This window comes from Anomaloglossus baeobatrachus, chromosome 9 (genome assembly GCF_048569485.1).
Source record: "Anomaloglossus baeobatrachus isolate aAnoBae1 chromosome 9, aAnoBae1.hap1, whole genome shotgun sequence".
Classification (NCBI taxonomy): Eukaryota; Metazoa; Chordata; class Amphibia; order Anura; family Aromobatidae; genus Anomaloglossus; species Anomaloglossus baeobatrachus.
The window spans coordinates 188,320,743-188,342,775 of NC_134361.1; the positions used below are offsets into that span (position 1 = coordinate 188,320,743).

The window sequence follows — 22,033 nt, forward strand, 5'->3', positions numbered from 1 at the left end:
TGATATTGTACTGCACTGGGTTCTCAGGACAGCTGACCTATCACTTCCAGGAATTAAGCAGGAAGTCCGTTACAGACGGCCAAGGATCTTGGCCAGAACTGTGTCATGTTAGACGTCAGGAAGTAGCACGGTCACATTGGACCACAACAAGGCAGAGTTATCCCTGCAGATCTGGCATTGAGTGTCAACGTTTCTTGTGTCATTGCAGAATCCGAAACTGAGCCCATCTGTGGATGAACTTTGGCTCGTCCATGAGAGTTGTCTGGTGGGGCCTAAGTTTGCACACAGCTTGTCTGCGAGATAAGAGACAAGTTTTAGCCCGTTACACAAACAGATTGCAAATTGTGGTCAGTCTGATCATTTGCTGGTATGGCTGGCTGTATGCACTCATTGTTTTACGTGAGCGCAAGATGTTTACTAATCGAATTTGGGTTTTTTGTCATATTTTTATAAACTTTTTTTTTTCACTTTTTTTTGTATTTACAGTTTTAGTCCTCCACAAGCGATCATAGCTTCAAGTCCCCTGTGCTGTATAGAGGAAGGCACCAGCACCGCTCTGTGCAGCAAAAATGCTGATCTCCTGCGAATGCCGGTGAACAGCTGGCACTCACAGGAAGACTGTCAAGTGAGACACATGGGTTATCAGCTGACCCCCGGCTATTATGACACCCTATCGGCTCCCCACAATCCTACCACGTGGTCGACGATGAGATTGGGGAATGTTGCGCTTCTCCACAGGCATGTGTTAAATCCTAATGTCAGAGATTGACAGCGGGATTTAACTGGTTAAGGCTGCTTTCACACATCAATTTTTTGGCTATCAGGCACAATCCGGCAAAAACATGAAAAAACGAATCCGGCGTCTGTTGCCGCCTGATCCGTTTTTTCCCCCCATAGACTTCTATTATCGCCGAATTGTGCCGGATGGCCTTGTGTTCCATCCGGCAAAATTTGCTTGTCCGGCAGCCGGATGGAACATTTTTTTTGTCTCCGGCGAAAAACCGTATCGTGCCGAACAGCGTGTTTTATAATGGAAGCCTATGGACGCCGGTCCGGCGTAATACGGCATATGAAGGAATCCAACGACGGATCCGGTTTTTTTAACTGAGCATGCTCCATTTCACAACGGATCCGTCAAATAATGGAAAGAACGCATGGAAAAAACTGATGCAACGTATCCGTTTTTTTGCCGGATCCGGCGCATCAGTTTTTTTGCCGGATCGTGCCTGATGGCAAAAAACTGATGTGTGAAAGCAGCCTAACAGCCCCAAGCGGAACTCCGATCCACCCATACCTGTTAGAGGTACATGATGGCTGATCAGATCAGCCAACTTACAGGGAAAGATGTGGGCTCGGCGTGCGAGCCTGCATCAAAGGCAGTGACACGACCTTTGATGTAAATATACTTCAAAGGTCATGAAGGGGCAAAAGTGCATGTGAGCTTCAAAATTACACGCATAGACATTTGTGCCACTGTTTTTGAAGATATTAGCTGTTTTTCTCTTTCCTGTACAACCTCTTACCACAAAGATGGTTTTGTAGATGTCATGCAGAATCCTAACTACACAAGCTGCTTAACTCAGCGGCAGTCAGGAGTGCATTTTCTTAATGGGGTTTTCCCATGAACAAAGTGCATTTTAATTAATAGGTCTTAGAGTAATAAGTTCCACAATTGGATGTGTTAAAAGAAATGTTCCTGTGCTGAGATAATCTTATATATGTATATGTGCTATGTACTGTGTAATGGCCGTGTCTGACCATACAGACCTGCTCCAGTGCATGGGTAGCACATACCACCATTTCTGACCTGGGGGAAAAGCAGGGGTGTAAGTACAATAGGTGCAGGGCATGCAATCACACCTGGCTCTTGGCACCTTGGGGGTCCCAAAGTTTCCCTGCCTGTAGTAGCCCTGTTCCCTGCCTGTAGTAGCCCATTTTTCCTGCCTGTGGGTAGCCCATTTCCCTGCCTGTGGGTAGCCCATTTCCCTGCCTGTGGGTAGCCCATTTCCCTGCCTGTGGTTAGCCCATTTCCCTGCCTGTGGGTAGCCCATTTCCCTGCCTGTGGGTAGCCCATTTCCCTGCCTGTGGGTAGCCCATTTCCCTGCCTGTGGGTAGCCCATTTCCCTGCCTGTGGGTAGCCCATTTCCCTGCCTGTGGGTAGCCCATTTCCCTGCCTGTGGGTAGCCCATTTCTCTGCCTGTGGGTAGCCCATTTCCCTGCCTGTGGGTAGCCCATTTCCCTGCCTGTGGGTAGCCCATTTCCCTGCCTGTGGGTAGCCCATTTCCCTGCCTGTGGGTAGCCCATTTCCCTGCCTGTGGGTAGCCCATTTCCCTGCCTGTGGGTAGCCCATTTCCCTGCCTGCGGGTAGCCCATTTCCCTGCCTATGGGTAGCCCATTTCCCTGCCTGCGGGTAGCCCATTTCCCTGCCTGCGGGTAGCCCATTTCCCTGCCTGCGGGTAGCCCATTTCCCTGCCTGCGGGTAGCCCATTTCCCTGCCTACGGGTAGCCCATTTCCCTGCCTGCGGGTAGCCCATTTCCCTGCCTGCGGGTAGCCCATTTCCCTGCCTGCGGGTAGCCCATTTCCCTGCCTGCGGGTAGCCCATTTCCCTGCCTGCGGGTAGCCCATTTCCCTGCCTGTGATTAGCCCATTTCCCTGCCTGCGGGTAGCCCATTTCCCTGCCTGCGGGTAGCCCATTTCCCTGCCTGGGAGTAGCCCATTTCCCTGCCTGGGAGTAGCCCATTTCCCTGCCTGGGAGTAGCCCATTTCCCTGCCTGGGAGTAGCCCATTTCCCTGCCTGGGAGTAGCCCATTTCCCTGCCTGGGAGTAGCCCATTTCCCTGCCTGGGAGTAGCCCATTTCCCTGCCTGGGAGTAGCCCATTTCCCTGCCTGGGAGTAGCCCATTTCCCTACTGAGTTTATATATTACTGGCTTTATTTATGGTGAGTTCACAGGGCTGGTGACACAGCAGACACACTCGCTCCTATGATAAAACAGGCAGGGAAATGTTATCTCAAAAACAACAGCAGCAAGCCCCTGCACTTTCGTCTGCATAATGTTCTCCTATGCTTCCTTCCCAAGCGCTTTTGTATGTGCTGACCATGAACTGGAGCAGCTCACCGAGTGGTAAAATGGCAGAAAAAAATAGTCTGGTCTCAAATCGGGGTTTTCCACCATAAAAAAAAAAAAAATTAATTTTGCTTTTTCCAATTAGGGAAGGATTTGGCCAATGGTGTAAATTGGGTTCACCACTGTGACTTCCACCTGTTGAAATCTTGATTTGTCTGTTCTCTGCTCTGCAAGGTAGCTCCCTTCTGGAGGGGACTGAATAGAGAGGTACACCTCTCATTTTAAAGGGAATCAGTCAGTAGATTTTTGCTACTTCATCTGAGAGCAGCATAATGTAGGCAAAGAGATCCTAAATCCAACAATGTATCACAATGCCACAATCTGAATTTTTAGATTTAGCCATGAAGCAGAGCTGAGAGAGCTGGCCCTGCCCACACCAGGCTCTCTATAGGGATTGTACATTGACAGTGAGGTGTCAATCAGAGGAGGGGGCGTGTCAGACTGCTTTGTGCAGGACATTGTAGTGCCAGCCATGAGAAGTCCTACTGCTTAAACAAACATAGCAAATAAACAACAGATCGGACCTTGACAAGATAGGCATCCCTAAATTCTCTGTGTTAACCCTTGCAGCATGCTGTCTTCAGATTACATAGCAAAAATCTGCTGACAGGTTCCCTTTAAGTGGGAGTAAGGGGTGCTTCACACACAGCGAGCTCGCTGCCGAGATCGCTGCTGAGTCACGCTTTTTGTGACGCAGCAGTGACCTCATTAGCGATCTCGCTGTGTGTGACACTGAGCAGCGATCTGGCCCCTGCTGCGAGATCGCTGCTCGTTACACACAGCCCTGGTTCGTTTTCTTCAAAGCCGCTCTCCCGCTGTGACACACAGATCGCTGTGTGTGACAGCAAGAGAGCGACAAATGAAGCTAGCAGGAGCCGGCATCTGACAGCTGAGGTAAGCTGTATCCAAGATAAACATCGGGTAACCAAGGTGGTTACCCGATATTTACCTTAGTTACGAGCCTCTGCAGCTCTCACGCTGCCTGTGCTGCCGGCTCCGGCTCTCTGCACATGTAGCTGCTGTACACATCGGGTTAATTAACCCGATGTGTACAGCAGCTAGGAGAGCAAGGAGCCAGCGCTCAGTGTGCGCGGCTCCCTGCTCTCTGCACATGTAGCTGCATTACACATCGGGTTAATTAACCCGATGTGTACTGTAGCTATGGTAGGAGAGCAAGGAGCCAGCGCTCAGTGTGCGCGGCTCCCTGCTCCCTGCACACACAGCTGTGCGCTGGTAACTAATGTAAACATCGGGTAACCATACCCGATGTTTACCTTAGTTACCAGTCTCCGCAGCTTCCAGACGGCAGCTCAGTGCAAGCGCAGCGTCGCTTGCACGTCGCTGCTGGCTGGGGGCTGTTCACTGGTCGCTGGTGAGATCTGCCTGTTTGACAGCTCACCAGCGACCATGTAGCGATGCAGCAGCGATCCTGACCAGGTCAGATCGCTGGTCGGATCGCTGCTGCATCGCTAAGTGTGAAGGTACCCTAAGTGATCTCTATATCTCAGACCTTTAGCACATATCTCTAAAACAACAGATCGGACCTTGACATGGCAGGCATCCCTAAATTCTCTGTGTTAACCCTTGCAGCATGCTGTCTTCAGATTACATAGCAAAAATCTGCTGACAGGTTCCCTGGCTTTAAGTGGGAGTAAGTGATCTCTATATCTCAGACCTTTAGCACATAAATCTATAAAACAACAGATCGGACCTTGACATGGCAGGCATCCCTAAATTCTCTGTGTTAACCCTTGCAGCGTGCTGTCTTCAGATTACATAGCAAAAACCTGCTGACAGGTTCCCTTTAAGTGGGAGTAAGAAATCTTTATATCTCAGACCTTTAGCATGTAAATCTCTTGACGCATCTATAAGGGATAAGCAGGTTATCCTGTAAAACACACCCCCCGTACCATATCTACCTAAATGAAGACGAGAACCACGACTTTATTGCAGGAATGGCCACAGTTTTATTTTACCGTATATATGTATACCAAACTTGTGGCCCAACATGCCACTCAATTGTTCAACTTAACCTTATACATATATACCCGTATAACCAGAAACACCGATAGATCCGTCCGAGAGGCAAACCATCATTCCTAACCCCCCGGCCGTAACCTCCAAACCGGCCCAGAGGACCACCTCGGCCGTGACCACCCGGCCCGAGGTGAGGGGTAACAACGTTCCATCGTTAATTACCCCTACCCAGAACCTGCGGGACCTCCGCCCACAAGTTCCCATCCACTCCGAAGCCACTCCCCTTGAGCGACTTCGTACCAACAAGCCGACTGTCGGTACTCCCAACCTCTCAGACGGACCTATCACCCCGCTGTGACAACAATAAATTAGCAACTCAACCTTGTATTCTCCTTTATTCCTCTTTTTTTTTTTTTTTTTTTTTTGAAAAACCATCACCTTTTCACCTATTTATTTATTTATTTTTTTTTTTTGAACATATACATATAATTATATATCAGGGCGGGCGGGTGGGACACAAAGATCAATCGACGAAAGGGGAGGTAAACAGCACACCCCCCTCTCTTATACCTCTCCCAACACCCCACCCCTTCCTTGCTCCCCCCCAATCCCCTTACAGCTCCCTTCTACCAATCCTGTACTCCCACACATCCCCCATCCCATGCAAACCTATTAACCCTTTCCTAACCTTGCACCCTCCCGATCGTCATGGGGTCCATTCACCCCTATGGGGCTCACTGCCCTTCTAAAAATGGATAAACCTTTTTAAAACAACTGTCACCAAATTTCTCAATACAATTTGCTTCCATTATTAAATAGGTATCTTAAGCCTGGGGAAATTGATGTACTTACTTTGAAAATCCTCATCAGGATGGTTGTATAATTCTGATATTTAACTAATTATTTTATGGGTCCGTCTATAGAGTAAAAAAGCCCATGAGACCAAGTGTATTCCGTCTCCGTCCACCCAGCCTGACTGATGTTTGCAGCTTGTACTGAGCAGCTTGAGATCTCGGCATCAGCAGGGAGGAGGGACCCTGAGGAGCTGTCAATCAGGCTAGGTAGGTAGAGATTGAATTTAAGCCTTCCAAACGGATTATACAGCTACTGTGGATTATCAAAGAAAGTATGTAAGAATACTATAGTGTAATGTATGCTGTTAATTTGCCTTTTGCCAGAAATTTACTGTTTTAGATTAGGTATGAATCTTTTTTTGTGCATTTTTTATATTGTAGTGAGTCACAGAATGAGTTAACGCTCTTTCTTTGTCAGAGACGTAGAAAACCTGTGAATTAGGGGAATTCAAAGACCCCTGCCAGTAAAGCATTCATCGAGTTCCCAATCCTATCTGTGGTTAGACTGGTATTCTCGATTTCCCCTCGCCTCAGACAATCTCATATTTCTTCAGCGGTTGTTAAATGTATTTTAACTATTTTATTAAGTAGGACAGATGTTTGGTTAATTACATAGACCATATTCAGCAATTCAGCGGCGTTCGGTGCTTGTCTGGTGTCATCTCCTTGTTGTCCCTGTGCAGTTGTCTGTCACGCTGGGGAGTGATAATTCCTGCAGACCAAGTGATATTCCGGGAGGATTTCACGGGGTATAATAAGTAGTAAATTAGGAGTTACGGTCGCCGAGGAGCTGCGAGCGTCCTGGGCCGTCCACCGGACTCCCCTGGAGGAGCTAACCTGGAACTATCTCCTATACAGGGATTGTCAGGTGCTGCCCCAGGGGGTCTAAATGCACGTTAACCAGGACCATTGGTGTCTGCTCTTTCGGATAGGAGAGTCTCTGATGTCAGGTTCGGATGTGCTCAGACATGGCAGCACGGAAGTGGTGACTCAGACATGGCAGCACCTCCTCTATCCTTGCGATTCTTGTGTCCTGAGCCTCCTCTATCCTTGCGGTTCTTCTGTCCTGAGCCTCCTCTATCCTTGCGGTTCTTCTGTCCTGAGCCTCCTCTATCCTTGCGGTTCTTCTGTCCTGAGCCTCCTCTATCCTTGCGGTTCTTCTGTCCTGAGCCTCCTCTATCCTTGCGGTTCTTCTGTCCTGAGCCTCCTCTATCCTTGCGGTTCTTCTGTCCTGAGCCTCCTCTATCCTTGCGGTTCTTCTGTCCTGAGCCTCCTCTATCCTTGCGGTTCTTCTGTCCTGAGCCTCCTCTATCCTTGCGGTTCTTCTGTCCTGAGCCTCCTCTATCCTTGCGGTTCTTCTGTCCTGAGCCTCCTCTATCCTTGCGGTTCTTCTGTCCTGAGCCTCCTCTATCCTTGCGGTTCTTCTGTCCTGAGCCTCCTCTATCCTTGCGGTTCTTCTGTCCTGAGCCTCCTCTATCCTTGCGGTTCTTCTGTCCTGAGCCTCCTCTATCCTTGCGGTTCTTCTGTCCTGAGCCTCCTCTATCCTTGCTCTTCTCGGGTCTGGCGCCTCCTCTATTCTTGTGATCTCCATCCTCCATGCTTTGTTTGGATGACACGTCCTACATCATCCACACAGGCCAGCATTGTGCTCCTGTGCCCGTGCACTTTGCTCTGCTCTCAGGTGTGGGGGAAGGTGAAAGAATCCCTACACATTACAGTACTTTGCTCTGCCCTTAGCAGGGCAGAGCAAAGTGTGCGTGTGCAGGAGCGCAATGGAGGGAACTGTGTGGATAATGGCGATGGACAGAAGAGAGGAGGCGTCAGAGCGAGAACAGTGATGCCCATCGGACCGGGCCGTATTGGATCGCCCTGCATGCGAGTAGGTCCCTTTTTAATGGTAGATTTGAACCAACAAAAGCACTAGCTTTTTGCAGCTTTTGACTTGTCTGGTAAAAGGGGGATTGCTATTATATAATATTACTAGCTGTTCCCAGTTTCCCGGCACACCCATTCCTATCTAATTAACGCTGCTGGGGATTAATTAAACTAAAGTTAATAATGACAACATTTCGTAGCGTTGAATTAGGTGTAGAGGAAGTTGATAATTGTCGACTGGCAACGAAAACATGACATGAAAAATGCTGGGAGTTGCAATTTAGCAGTACGCGGCCTTTGTCTTTCATTGGCTGAATGAGCTCCGCTTGAGATGTGAGTGTGCAATGTACACAACAGTATTTGTGTCTGTGCTTGGAGGACCTGTGATGATGTCACATGGAGGGGAGGAGTCATGAGTCACATGATCTGCTCCTCAGTGTATGCAGGACTCTTCTGTGGATATACAGCGAATACCTCTTTCCCCCAAGGGTATACAGCTCTTCTCCCCCCCAAAGGTTTACAGCTCACTTCCCTGGTATATAGCTCCACCCCAAAGCTATACAGCTGTCACCCTCAAGGGTATACAGCTCTCCTCCCCCCCAAGGGTATACAGCTCTCCTCCCCTAAGGGTATACAGCTCTCCTCCCCCCAAGGGTATACAGCTCTCCTCCCCCAAGGGTATACAGCTCTCCTCCCCCCAAGGGTATACAGCTCTCCTCCCCCCAAGGGTATACAGCTCTCCTCCCCCCAAGGGTATACAGCTCTCCTCCCCCCAAGGGTATACAGCTCTCCTCCCCCCAAGGGTATACAGCTCTCCTCCCCCCAAGGGTATACAGCTCTCCTCCCCCCAAGGGTATACAGCTCTCCTCCCCCCAAGGGTATACAGCTCTCCTCCCCCCAAGGGTATACAGCTCTCCTCCCCCCAAGGGTATACAGCTCTCCTCCCCCCAAGGGTATACAGCTTACCCCCAAGGGTATAAAGCTCAACTCCCTGGTATGTAGCTCCCCCCAAAGGTATACAGCTGTCCCCTCAAGGGTGTACAGCTCACCACCCTGGTATATAGCTAACCCAAAGGTATATAGCTGTCTTCCCCCAAGGGTATACAGCTCCCCTTCTCCCCCCAAGGGTATACAGCTCCCATCCCCCAAAGGTTATACAACTTTCCTCCCAAGGTTATACAGCTCCCCTCCCCCAAGGGTATACAGTTCTCCTCCCAAGGCTATACAGCTCTCTCCCCAAGGGTATACAATTCTCTTCCCCCCCCAAGGGTATACAGCTCACCTCTCAAGGGTATACAGCCAAACCCCCAAGGATATACAGCTCCCCTACAGCCCCCCCGATATGTATACAGTTAGCTGTATACAGCTGGGGGTGTAAGGGTTAATCACCGTGGCACTACACTGCAGAGTTGAATATTGGTGAGTTTCCCGGCGGGTTGGGGGTGTAAAGGTTAATCACCATGGCACTATACTTCCCGGCGGTCTGGCAGTGGTTAATCACTGGGGCACTCCACTGCAGCCTTGAATATTGGCGGCTTTACTGGCGGTGTAAGGGTTAAAAGTTTGTGTATATGTATATATATATATATATATATATATATATATATATATATGTATATATATATATATATATATATATATATAGATATATATAGATATATATAGATATATATAGATATATAGATAGATATAATATACACACACACAGCATATAGATGCCATATCCGTAGCACATGCCACAAATCTATGACAGAAGCAATTTTTGGAGTTTTTATAGAAATGAACAGCGAGAGACGTGCATCCGTGCTCATATTTTCCCCAGCACCTCTGCACGTCCTGTTCTTGAAATCATGGTACCTGCATTTGTCATACATTTATGGCATATCCTGTGAATATTTTACATATATAAACAAAGGAAAAAAACCTTTTTAAAGCTCAAACTTATTTTTTCTTTTCCATTTTAGCTATTTATAATTTTGCAAAGTCTTCGCAAAGTTATAAACGTTTGTAATATTCTTTATGGCTTTATTTTGCTTCCTTCTCTAACAAACTGTGCTGTTTGATGTGTGGAGGAATTCTCTTTCCTGAGCATAGGATTGGAAACCAGAGAGGGTCAGACAGGGAAAGTCCCGTACTCTGTAAATAGAAAAAGGAATTTAAGCTGGGCAGCAGATGGAAGCAGCTTCTAAAGGAGCAAGAACTGGCATGTGAAACAGCATAATATTAACGAGAGAACATTAAGTGATAAAGTATATTAAAAAAAAAAATCATAAGTTAGCAATGCCTAACGGATAAATAAAAACAGGCTTCATTCATATTCCATCATAGGAAAGAATTAATGACCATGCACAGACATTTATAGTGCCCAAAGGACCAAATAATGGAATTTTTTGGCTGTCTCTCATTGCATGCTGCTACACTATTTTTTTTTTTTTTTTCTTGTAGATTTATCCTTATCTGAGTTGAGCCTTGAACACAGATTTGATTTGCTTTACAACATCCTTTATGTATTATTATTGCAGATAGATAAGGATTAACTAGTTAATAGTTAAGACCTTTCTTCAGATCAGCTTTGACTTCTAGAAATGCTAATCCTCTTTCTAGTTATTGCACTCACCTGTGTCCTGTAATTAAAAAAACAAAAAACAAAAAAAAAACCACTTTATCAAGATGAGTATGAGAGCTCATGTGTTGGTCTAATTTACAGACTACTACAAGTTACAGCCAAAGTTTTTGAAAAGTTTGCAAACTTTACGGTTTTTCAAATCAATGGCGTAAAGATACTGACGGCTGTGTCCATGCAGCACCTTAATGTGCCCGTTAAAGGGAATCAGTCAGCAGGTTTTTGCTATGTAATCTGAAGACCGTATGCTGCAAGGGTTGAAGCATAGAATTCAGGGATGCCTTTCTTGTCACAGTGCATTCTTTTGTTTATTTGCTATGTTTGTTGAAGCAGCAAAACTTCTGATTGTTCGGACTACAATGTCATGAGCAGTGCAGTCCGGCACACCCCCTGCTCATATTGACACCTCTATTGAAAGCCTGGTTTGGTCGAGAAAGCTCTCTGGACTCTGCCACATCGCTAAATCTAAACATTCTCATTGTTTGAGAATGGCTGCACCCAGTAATCTAAGTGATACATCGTTGGATTCAGGATCTGTTTGCCTACATCATGCTGCATTGACACCTCTATTGAGAGCCTGGTGTGGTTGGGACAGCTCTCTGGACTCTGCTACATGGCTAAATCTAAACATTTGCATTGCTTGAGAACAGTTACACCCAGTAATCTAAGTGATAAATCGTTGGATTCAGGATCTCTTTGCTTACATTATGCTGCAATGACACCTTTATTTAGAGACTGATGTGGTCGGGACAGCTCTCTGGACTCTGCTACATCGCTAAAGCTGGAGTCACACTTGTCAGAGACTCGCGCGAGTCTCGCATCGCATAACCCGGCACGGCCTGATGCTCTCCGGACAGGAGCTTCTCAGCTGCATAGAAATACATGCTGCCATCCCGCTCCAGTCTGGGGAGTGTGCGGCCATGCCGGGTGATGCGATGCGAGACTAGCGCGAGTCTCTCACAAGTGTGATTCTGGCCAAAATCTAAACATTCTCATTATTTGAGAACAGCTGCAGTAATCTAAGTGATACATCATTGGATTCAGGATCTCTTTGCCTACATCATGCTGCTCTCAGATGAGGTAGCAAAGACTTGCTGACATATTCCTTTTAAAGGTTTCGTTCTGTGCTGTTTACCAATTTTTTGCCGGTGCTCTCTGTGATTGCAGATGGATGAATTGTGATGGTGTGCAATGTGAACACTTAAGAGTTCTCACAATTTCCCTGTATTTCCAGTGCGAGTGGTCCTGTTTGTACACTTGCGGTCATGTGCCAAATATATCCTCGGCCGCTTCTCTCTTTTATGACATTGTGCCAGGACTTTTGCTTGTGGCCTAATCTAATGAATTGGAAGATGGAGGTTGTCAGCTTCGGACAAACCCTTTTAAACTGAAACAGAATGTAGCAAAAAAAAAAAAAAGCATAAAAAAGTAGAAAAAACAGGTTTTCCCTGCAGATAAAAATGCTATGTGTGAACATAGACTTAATAAAGAGAAGGAATCACCTGACACTATTCAGCAGACAAGCCGCTTAATCCACTCGTTCCCGACTGGTCTCAGCATTATATGGCAGTAGAAGCATGGCGCAATGAAAGCGGTGCTCTTCCCGTTAGAAGACAATCCAAAATAGTCGTGACAGAGGCGGAAGGCACTCACCAAAATGATCAATATAAAAAGCTGTTTATTCGACCATCAGGTCTGGGGAAAGGCGCGAGGGAGGGAAAACACACAATCCGTTTGACGACGGCCGTTTCGCGTCTTAACAACTGATGCTTCCACGAGTCCATGGACTCGTGGAAGCGTCAGTTGTTAAGATGCGAAACGGCCGTCGTCAGACGGATTGTGTGTTCTCCCTCCCTCGCGCCTTTCCCCCAGACCTGATGAGCATTTTGGTGAGTGCCTTCCGCCTCTGTCACGACTATTGTGAACGTAGACTTACCCTGTGACATTATCTTTTCTAGTTTGATTTTGTGCATTACCGGTGGCTCTGAAAGTCTCCTGTATATGACAAGTTGAGAGGCAGCCGAGTAACGTGATAAACCTTGTCCCAGATAGTTCATATGTCATAAAGCAAAAATAAAGCCTTTGTCACGGTCATCAGATTATCCTCTACTGTGGTCTAATTGCTGAGCAATGTGTTCTGTATGACAGAAAGGGATAATAAAGCAGGGAGGTCGGTCGAAACAGGTTTTTTTTTTTTTAGCCCGGGGCAGTTTTATATTCAGTTCTTGAACAATCCTGTATTTCCAGCGTGTTACATAGTTTACTACCTTGTGTAAAATCGGGGCACACTGACATTCAGATAGGCTGGGAAAAAAGTTTTGGAAGGGAGGACATTATTGAGGGGGGAAAAGTGGAAAGATTAAAGGGAATCTGTTAGTCGGGTCAGCCCTCCTAACCCTTCTATATGGCCATGTAGGTCTTAGAAAGCTGAATAAAATGATACCTTGATATTCGAGATCTGATGTCTTATTCCGGAGAAATCTATTTCTGTTAATATGTAAATGAGCTGTTAAGATCTATGAGTCGGACATAGATCTCCCTGAGAATCTGCCTCCAGAGAGTATTCTAAAGGAAAAGGGGGCGTTACCAGTGTGAGACATGTATAGAAGGAGAGCAGACTGTCAGTTATTAGATGTCTCAGATCAGGAGAGCAGCCTGTCAGTCATTACATGTCTCTGATCAGGAGAGTAGATTGTCAGTCATTACATGTCACTGATCAGGAGAGTAGATTGTCAGTCATTACATGTCTCAGATTAGGAGAGTAGACTGTCAGTCATTACATGTCTCAGATGAGAAGTGCAGACTGTCAGTGACATGACTATGAGTAAGGACTTAGTTTGAAACGCGTAAGCGATCTAACCATGGATTGCTTGATTTTAACCCCTTGTCGCTTTTAATGAAGTCTAAATAAATTTCTATGAATTTTATAATACCGGATGAGCTGCTGGATATTTCTTGCTTGTGTTTGTGACTGCATCGTGGATCCCGATGTCCCGGCTTCCATGCACCACCCGGCTTTGATTGAATTCAGAGGATATGGAATACTAGGGTGAGCTGAAATCTCCTTTTTGTTTTGTCAGTCATTTCATGTCTCACATTCATATAATCTCTGGAGGCAGATTTTCAGGGAAATTTACATCCGGCCCATAGATTTTAACAGCTTATTTTGCCTATTAAGAAAAACGTGGATTTTTCTGGAGAAAAAACATCATATCGCAGATATCGGGGTGTCATTTTATTCAACTTTGTATTACCTACATATCTATATAGACGGCTTAGGAGGGCTGATCCTACTGACTGATTCCCTTTTAAAGGGAACCTGTCACCAGATTTGGGGCCTATAAGCTGTGGCCACCACCAGTGACCTCTTATATACAGTATTCAACCATACTGTATATAAGAGCGCAGGCCGCTGTGTAGAATGTAAAAATCACTTTATAATACTCAGCTAAGGGGTGGTGCGGTGCAGACTGGTCAGATGGGTGGCTCCGTTCTTTGGTACCGGCGCCTCCTCTTTCGGCCATCTTTGTCCTCCTTGTTCTGAAGCCTGGGTGCATGACGCGTCCAAGTCATCCACACACGCCGGCATTGAGGTCCTGCGCAGGCGCACTACAATACTTTGATCTGCCCTGCTTACCAATTTTGTAACCGAAAAATCTTGGAGTCTGTCAGTGATACAACTGTGAATTTTTCTTAATAGTATTCTTATGTTCGTGGATCGTTTCTTGTTTTCTGTTTCAAACTACGGTATATTGGCTAATCATTAGGGGAGGCTGAAAAATAAGTTTAAATAGTCATATTGTTTAGTCCATCCATAGGTTTCAATTAGGTAAAAGATATCACCAAGTGTAGGTTCACACATACATACTCTGCTAAGCACTTCGTTGGCGCTTTGTCACGACTCTGACTTCGGGAAGGTTTGGTGTGAGGTAAAACACACAACAGACGGGTTTTATCAAGACAAACAAGGGGTACACCGGGGACACCTTAACAACGGTGTGCCCTGATGCTAGTGAGAGGGAAGATGGACACCTCCACCACTTATCTGCCTCTGTACCCTGCACTCCTAGCCAGTCCTTATACAGGTTATACTAAGTGACCCTGCAGTAAGCCCTGGCTAGTGAGTGGGCAGATAAGGATCACTAGTCCAACCACTGCACTAAAACAACACACCAAGGGAAGATAAGACCAACAGGGGGGAAAACAACAAAATGACTCCAACAACTAGGCTGCAGTCAGGCACCAGTACTGCAGCCTACACCGCACCCATCAGAAAGGGCTCCAGCAGCTCCTTCCACCTCCGGGCCCAGAATCCAAATTGCAAAGAGAATATCTGGCACCCTGTTCTGGAAGAAAAGGATATATAAAGGGACTGGAAGTGGTCCCAAACCGGAAACACCTGACCAGGAGTCAGAAGCTGCTGGCAAGGAACACTGACGTTAACCCTTGCCACACCCAAAGAAAGAAAACACGTTTCATATGTAGAGTCTCAGATGACAATGAGAGACTCTAGTACTGATCCTGTCACTAGTCTCAAAATACAGAGAGACGGCCTGCTGTAATCTTTGAAAAAAAAAAAATAGATTCTGTTAGAAACCCCCGACCGAGCCATTTGCTTCAGTAAATCTGATGGGGTCCCTGTGGGCACGTTCTGGTCGTCGTCCTGGCAGTCTTCGTCTTTTTCAAATAGGCACAAAAACATTTTCTTTTTTTAAGCATTTCCCATCAAAATCAATAGAAAACTTTTGTATTCAGAGCGTTATTTTTTTATATGGATTTTGTAACAGGAGCCGCTTCAAAGTGCTCATTAAAATACTTTATGAACATATCGTAAAAATGGGGTAAAGATAGGACAAGGGTTAGGCAGACACCTAAAGTAACTTTGATATAGATGACAGAAAAGCAACATTTTTCAGTCCACAAAATATGTTTCCACTGCTCCAGACTTCAGTGATGGAGGCTTTATACCACCCCATATGGCGATGTAAGGCTGCATGGAGCTGATCGGCCATGGAAACCCACACCGTGATTTTTGGAAAAATATAAGTTGTGTCTGTGATTGGACCAATTACTTTGCTATCTCACTTTGCATACTAAGGCCCATTTCACACATCCGGCATTTCGCCAGATTGCCGGATCCGGCACACTCCAGTACAGTGTAATACAGTACAATGGCATCGCGACAACGTCCGGTCACATACTGTCATGTGACCGGACTATGTGACCGGAGCTTGCCGCGATGCCATTGTACAGTATTTACACTGTACTGGAGTGTGCCGGATCCAGCAATCTGGCAAAATGCCGGATGTGTGAACCGGGCCTTAGTCATGTGCTACCCCTGTTTTTGGACCTTGCTTTGTGCACTGGGCACAGTCATAGGGAAGAGAAAAGGGCCTTCTTTAAACTGTTACCACAAAGTTGGAAACTAGAATTGCCCACCATGTCGTATAAGGGGTCCTCGGTCAACCCTTAATAAACAAGCCTATTGTGTTATCCCTCCGGCACCAAATCTTACAGCTGGCACAATGACGTCGGGGGTAATGTTCTCCTGGCATTCACCAAACCCAGACACGTCTATCAATGACCTCTGGGGGTAATGTTTTCCTGGCATTCACCAAACCCAGACACGTCCATCAATGACGTCAGGGGGTAATGTTTTCCTGGCATTCACCAAACCCAGACACGTCCATCAATGACGTCAGGGGGTAATGTTTTTCTGGCATTCACCAAACCCAGACATGTAGACCAGTGTGATCCGTCACTGCACAGAACATGTCTGCCCAATAGTCAGTGGTGGTGGCCTTACACTGCTCCATCCGACACTCGGCATTGTGATTGGTGATGTATGGCTGCTGCTTGGCCATGAAGCTTCCGGCGGGTGAAGTGTTTGTGTTCATGTTACTGGAGTAGGACATCTTCAGTTATGGGGTTTGCAGAGCGGTGGTCACTTTTCTTCTCTCTGCTTCTCAGCACTTGGTCCCCAGCTCTGTAACCTTATGGGGTCTCTCTCCACTTGTCACTGAGCTGCTCCGGTTCCTTCCACTTCCGCTCTGTCACATGTTAGTAAAGGCAGACGGCGTGGCAGAAGCCAAGGATTATACACCGAGGGGGTGAGGGGGTCGGATGTTATACAACGTGGGAGGCAGTGAGCCGGATGTCATACACCGGGGTGTGATTCCAAATCTTTTATACTGGGGGGGCGAGGGGCCAGATGTTATACACTGTAGGAGGGACCAGAGGTTATACACTGGGGGAGGGGTCAGATGTTATACACTAGGGGAGGGGCCAGATGTTATACACTGGGGGAGGGGCCAGATGTTATACACTGGGGGAGGGGCCAGATGTTATACACTGGGGGAGGTGCCGGATGTTATACACTGGGGAATAAGCCGGAGGTTATACACTGGGGGAGGGGCCGAAGGTTATACACTGGGGGAGGGACCAGGCGTTATACACTGGGGGAGGGACCAGACGTTATACACTGGGGGAGGGACCAGACGTTATTCACTGGGGGAGGGGCCAGATGTTATACACTGGGAAAGGGGCCAGATGTTTTACACTGGGGGAGGGGCTGGATGTTATACACTGAGGAAGAAGCCGGAGGTTATACACTGGTGGAGGGGCCAAAGGTTATACACTGGTGGAGGGGCCGAAGGTTATACACTGGTTAAGGGCTGAAAGTTATACACTGGGGAGGGGCCGGAGATTATACACTGGGGGAGGTGTGAGGGTCCGGACGTTATACACCGGGGTGTGATTCCAAATCTTATATGCTGGGGGGTGAGGGGCCGGATGTTATACACCAGGGAGGTGCGAGGCTGAATTTTAAATACCAGATGAGGGGCAGGGTGCCAGATGTTATATACCTGTGCCCTTTTATATACCTGTGCCCTTTTATGTACCTGTGCCCTTTTATACACCTGTGCCCTTTTATGTACCTGTGCCCTTTTATGTACCTGTGCCCTTTTATACACTTGTGCCCTTTTATACACTTGTGCCCTTTTATACACTTGTGCCCTTTTATACACTTGTGCCCTTTTATACACTTGTGCCCTTTTATACACTTGTGCCCTTTTATACACCTGTGCCCTTTTATGTACCTGTGCCCTTTTATACACCTGTGCCCTTTTATGTACCTGTGCCCTTTTATACACTTGTGCCCTTTTATACACTTGTGCCCTTTTATACACTTGTGCCCTTTTATACACTTGTGCCCTTTTATACACTTGTGCCCTTTTATACACTTGTGCCCTTTTATACACCTGTGCCCTTTTATGTACCTGTGCCCTTTTATACACCTGTGCCCTTTTATGTACCTGTGCCCTTTTATACACTTGTGCCCTTTTATACACCTGTGCCCTTTTATACACTTGTGCCCTTTTATACACCTGTGCCCTTTTATACACTTGTGCCCTTTTATACACTTGTGCCCTTTTATACACCTGTGCCCTTTTATACACTTGTGCCCTTTTATACACTTGTGCCCTTTTATACACTTGTGCCCTTTTATACACTTGTGCCCTTTTATACACTTGTGCCCTTTTATACACCTGTGCCCTTTTATACACCTGTGCCCTTTTATACACCTGTGCCCTTTTATACACCTGTGCCCTTTTATACACTTGTGCCCTTTTATACACCTGTGCCCTTTTATACACCTGTGCCCTTTTATACACCTGTGCCCTTTTATACACCTGTGCCCTTTTATACACCTGTGTCCTTTTCTCAACGTTGTGTATGTTCATATAATAGTAAAGTATTCGGTATCACTTTTATGTTCTGCATTAGTTTAATTTAGGTGTTGCGGTATTATATAAAACTAGCTAGTTTTCCCCCACTGGCCTGTAAAAAAAAAAAAAAGTGTTTGAAATTAAGGAAAGATTTTCTTGCGTTAGTTGTTAATGTATTTGTACATTGAATATATTCTACATGAAATCACTGCATATTTTATGGCACAAGAAGGGGGTACTGTCTTGTAAGGAGCAATGATATAACCAGCGCCTTTTCAGAATGCATTCTCGGGTTTTTTGCACAATCAAGCCATTTTAGTCGGCTTTGAAATGAATTTCCTGTCAAACATTCGTGACGTCCTAAAAATGAGTTGTCATTGTATCACGCTGCAAGGACTTCCATGAAATCAGTTTCACACCGAAAGTGTTCTTTTTATGAGGTCTCTTGGAATTCTGCCATCATGTCGTGTGATTGATGGGTTAAACGTCTGCATTAGCAGAAGAGACAGAGTCACATTTCAAGAACACAGACGTCATATCCCCTTCCCCACCGGAGCTGTCCAGCTCAGGTTACTACCCAAGCAAAGACTCGAAAGAAAACATATCAGCGAGCATATGCTCTACCATGGGTCGCATCTCTAACTACATGTTCATATTGTAGCTGTAGGATGAAGTGGAGCAAAGAATTATAAAAAAAACCAAAACTTTTTCTCTTCTAAACTTTTTAGGGACTTAAACCAAATCATTCAAGAAGTGTGGACTACCTAGAAAGGATTGTGGTTCCTCAACCTGGAGAGGTCTACTACCATCATCTGAAGAACCTTCACGTGAAAGCATCAAGACAATGTGGCCCTTGGGATAAACGTATGTGCTGAACCTACGGTGCCGTTCAAGGTATAAGTGGTAAGTGTCCCGGCTCCTTTACTACCGTATATAGCAGATTGATGTCCGGATATTGTGCCAATTTATGTGTGGACTCTTGTATGGAATTTATCTTCAACGTTGATGGCTTTAAGAACTGATAAATGATTGCAATGATTAGAAAGACCATTAGGAAAGTGGATGGTTTCCCTTGAGTTATCAAGTTTTGTTGATTTTTTTCCCCCCTTTTATTTTAGCTTTTATTATCTGCTGTGTATTGACATTACTTTACATAATTCTGCATGTTTGTTGGCTGCCGTTGATTATGTAGCACAAGTCATCTTCATGAGCCAAGTAATGAGCTTCTCCTCTACACGAGGGATGTAGGCTGAAGACCTCCAGATCATCTCCATTGTTGAAATTGGTTGATCTCATGTAGAAACCAAGATCGGACTGTACAATGTAATAATATTCAGCCACAATACAGAAGTCCACTCCCTTGGCCAAGTTCTTGGGGACAATTCTTCCACTCATGATTGAGATTGAGCTCCAGATGTCCCAGAGACCTGCACACACCTGTCACATTGTTGCCAACCAATGTTTGTTGGCTGGTTCGATGCACGGTGGTATCAGTATCATGTCTCAAAACAGGTGAAGCGTGTAACGGCGGTAATGACTTACTCTAAATCTCACAATACTCTTAATGGGGTTGTCCATGACTATTTTGTTAATTATGGACCTCAGAAATAACTGGCAGGTAGTTGCTAATTAGCCGCTAGTTACCTTCCTGTTCGGCACCAATCTCTGGCGGCACAAAGTGGTTTCAACGTCATGTCGAAAGAGCAGTGGTTTGTCTTCCGCTCTGCTCTGTTGACGGGACATGACTGCTAACCTCATGTTTATTGGCAGCCGGCTCCCCGCTGTCGAAGTGCGGTGTCACGAACCACCGGGGGGGTCACTCAGAAATCCCCCGCGCTGGCTACCAGTACGTCACAATCGGGGGGTAACAAGTGGGGGTCACCCCTCCTTTATACCTCCCGACCGACAGACAGAGCACGTGACGCGCTCTCTAGCGCCCCTCTTATAGTCAGGCCAATTATGGAATTGCCCGACAATAAGCAAGGAGGCCGCTATACTACTTATGCCGATTATTGAAGGGTCCCCGGTGAGAGTAGGGTATATATTCCCCCGACCTCCGCGGGCGGAATATATAAAACCTCCCCACAATAATCCTTGGCACAACTCGCTGCCACCAACCGCTTCACGGTAACTATTAGCCGAACACACAGACGTGGGATTCAAGATCGAGATAACAGAACAGCCCAAGATTAATTATATAATTTAATCAGCCTAAAGCACACTAGAAACTACAATATATACAATAGGGGATCTACAGAATATACATAGGTCAGAGTACAGTTACAGATAAAGCATGGTTTACAAACAGGCATACACAGTTCCAGCAGTTACCTTGTGCGTCTGGCCACAGGGGGGCGCTGTAGACCAGGTTTCCAGGATCTTTCCCACAGATGTTTCCTACACGTGACCCCCAGCGAAAGAACACTGGAAAATGGCCGAAGTAGGGTTATCAACCTGGGCAAATCCAGGTCCCCTCCTACCTTAGTGACCTCAGAGGGAGCACTGCTCCACCCCTGGCTGGAGTTATGGACAATATCCACAACATGAAATATGGGCCATAACTTTGCCTGGGAGCGTCGTAGGCGGACGCCAACGCTCTCATTGTGACAGTTATGAATTTAGCTACAGAACGAGAGGACTCATGACTTGTCTACTAGTTCCCCATTGGCTGATATCACGCCTGGGGTACTTCCCAATGTCCTACTCCCATAAAAAAGGTGTGCCAGCATCGTCCGCATGCAGAGACACCATTTTTATGGTTGCCATATTTATCGGAAATATGGCTTGCGAGATATGAACCATATTTTCCTGGAGTCGTTCTGTCTGGATACTTCCAAGCTTGCTAATTAGATAGCAGCCCCTACCACAGGGTCACGGCAGGGAGTCATCCTGTGTCCATTGTTCCCACATCATCTAATCTCCATATCACAGGAGATGGCCATGGAGGTGTAAGTGGAACACAGACCAGTTCCTTTGACACCTATCTGCTAAACAAACCGTTTATCCCTGTGGTAAATTTTCTGATTGAAGGAGTTGTGTGAAGGAAAGGGGGGGGTGACACCAGGAGAGGGCTTCCTGACATAACTTGAATATCATGATTTATCGTCATATCTCCGGATTTACCTCACACCTCCCCCCTTTTGAGGGCGCTAGGGGGCAGCACACTCCGGTGTTCCCCCGTGCGCCCGTCCGCGACCTCTCCTTGTCGGGACAGCCCGTCTGCGTTACCGTGGTCACGGCCCCTTTTGTGTCGAATGGTGAAGTTGTATTGCTGGAGCGCCAGGCTCCATCGCAACAACCTGCCATTCGTCCCGGAGACAGTGTGTAACCAGCTGAGGGGATTGTGGTCCGTCTCCACGATGAAGTGGCGCCCGTATAGATAGGGTTGCAGACGCTGCAGAGCCCACACTATGGCTAGGCATTCCTTCTCCATTGTGGAGTAGGCCACTTCCCTTGGTAACAGCTTCCTGCTCAGGTACAAGACTGGGTGCTCTTGGCTCGCAGAGTCCACCTGGCTGAGCACCGCACCGAGGCCGAAGTCACTGGCGTCGGTCTGTACTACAAACGGCCGCGTGAAGTCGGCTGCCTGTAGCACGGGCGGGCTGGACAGGGCGTCCTTTAGGGCCCGGAAGGCTGTCTCGCAGTCCACTGTCCAATCGACTGCAGAGGGCAGCTTCTTCTTGGTGAGGTCCGTCAAGGGCTTTGCCAGGCTACTATAGCATGGAACAAACCTCCTATAGTACCCAGCGGTCCCCAAGAAGGACATCACCTGCTTCTTGGTCCTGGGGGTGGGCCAGGATGCGATGGCTTCCACTTTCTCAGGCTCGGGCTTCAGTGTTCTCCCGCC

At 46.8% G+C, this 22,033-nt stretch overlaps 1 protein-coding gene across 1 annotated transcript in view; it reads left to right on the plus strand.

The window, feature by feature from the left end:
• Nucleotides 1-22,033, plus strand: part of NEK6 (NIMA related kinase 6) — a 258,576-nt gene that overhangs the window by 47,509 nt on the left and 189,034 nt on the right. Inside the window, exon 2 of the mRNA XM_075322826.1 lies at nucleotides 18,915-19,089. The gene's annotated coding sequence lies outside the window, so the exon portion shown is untranslated. The remainder of the gene's footprint in view (nucleotides 1-18,914; nucleotides 19,090-22,033) is intronic.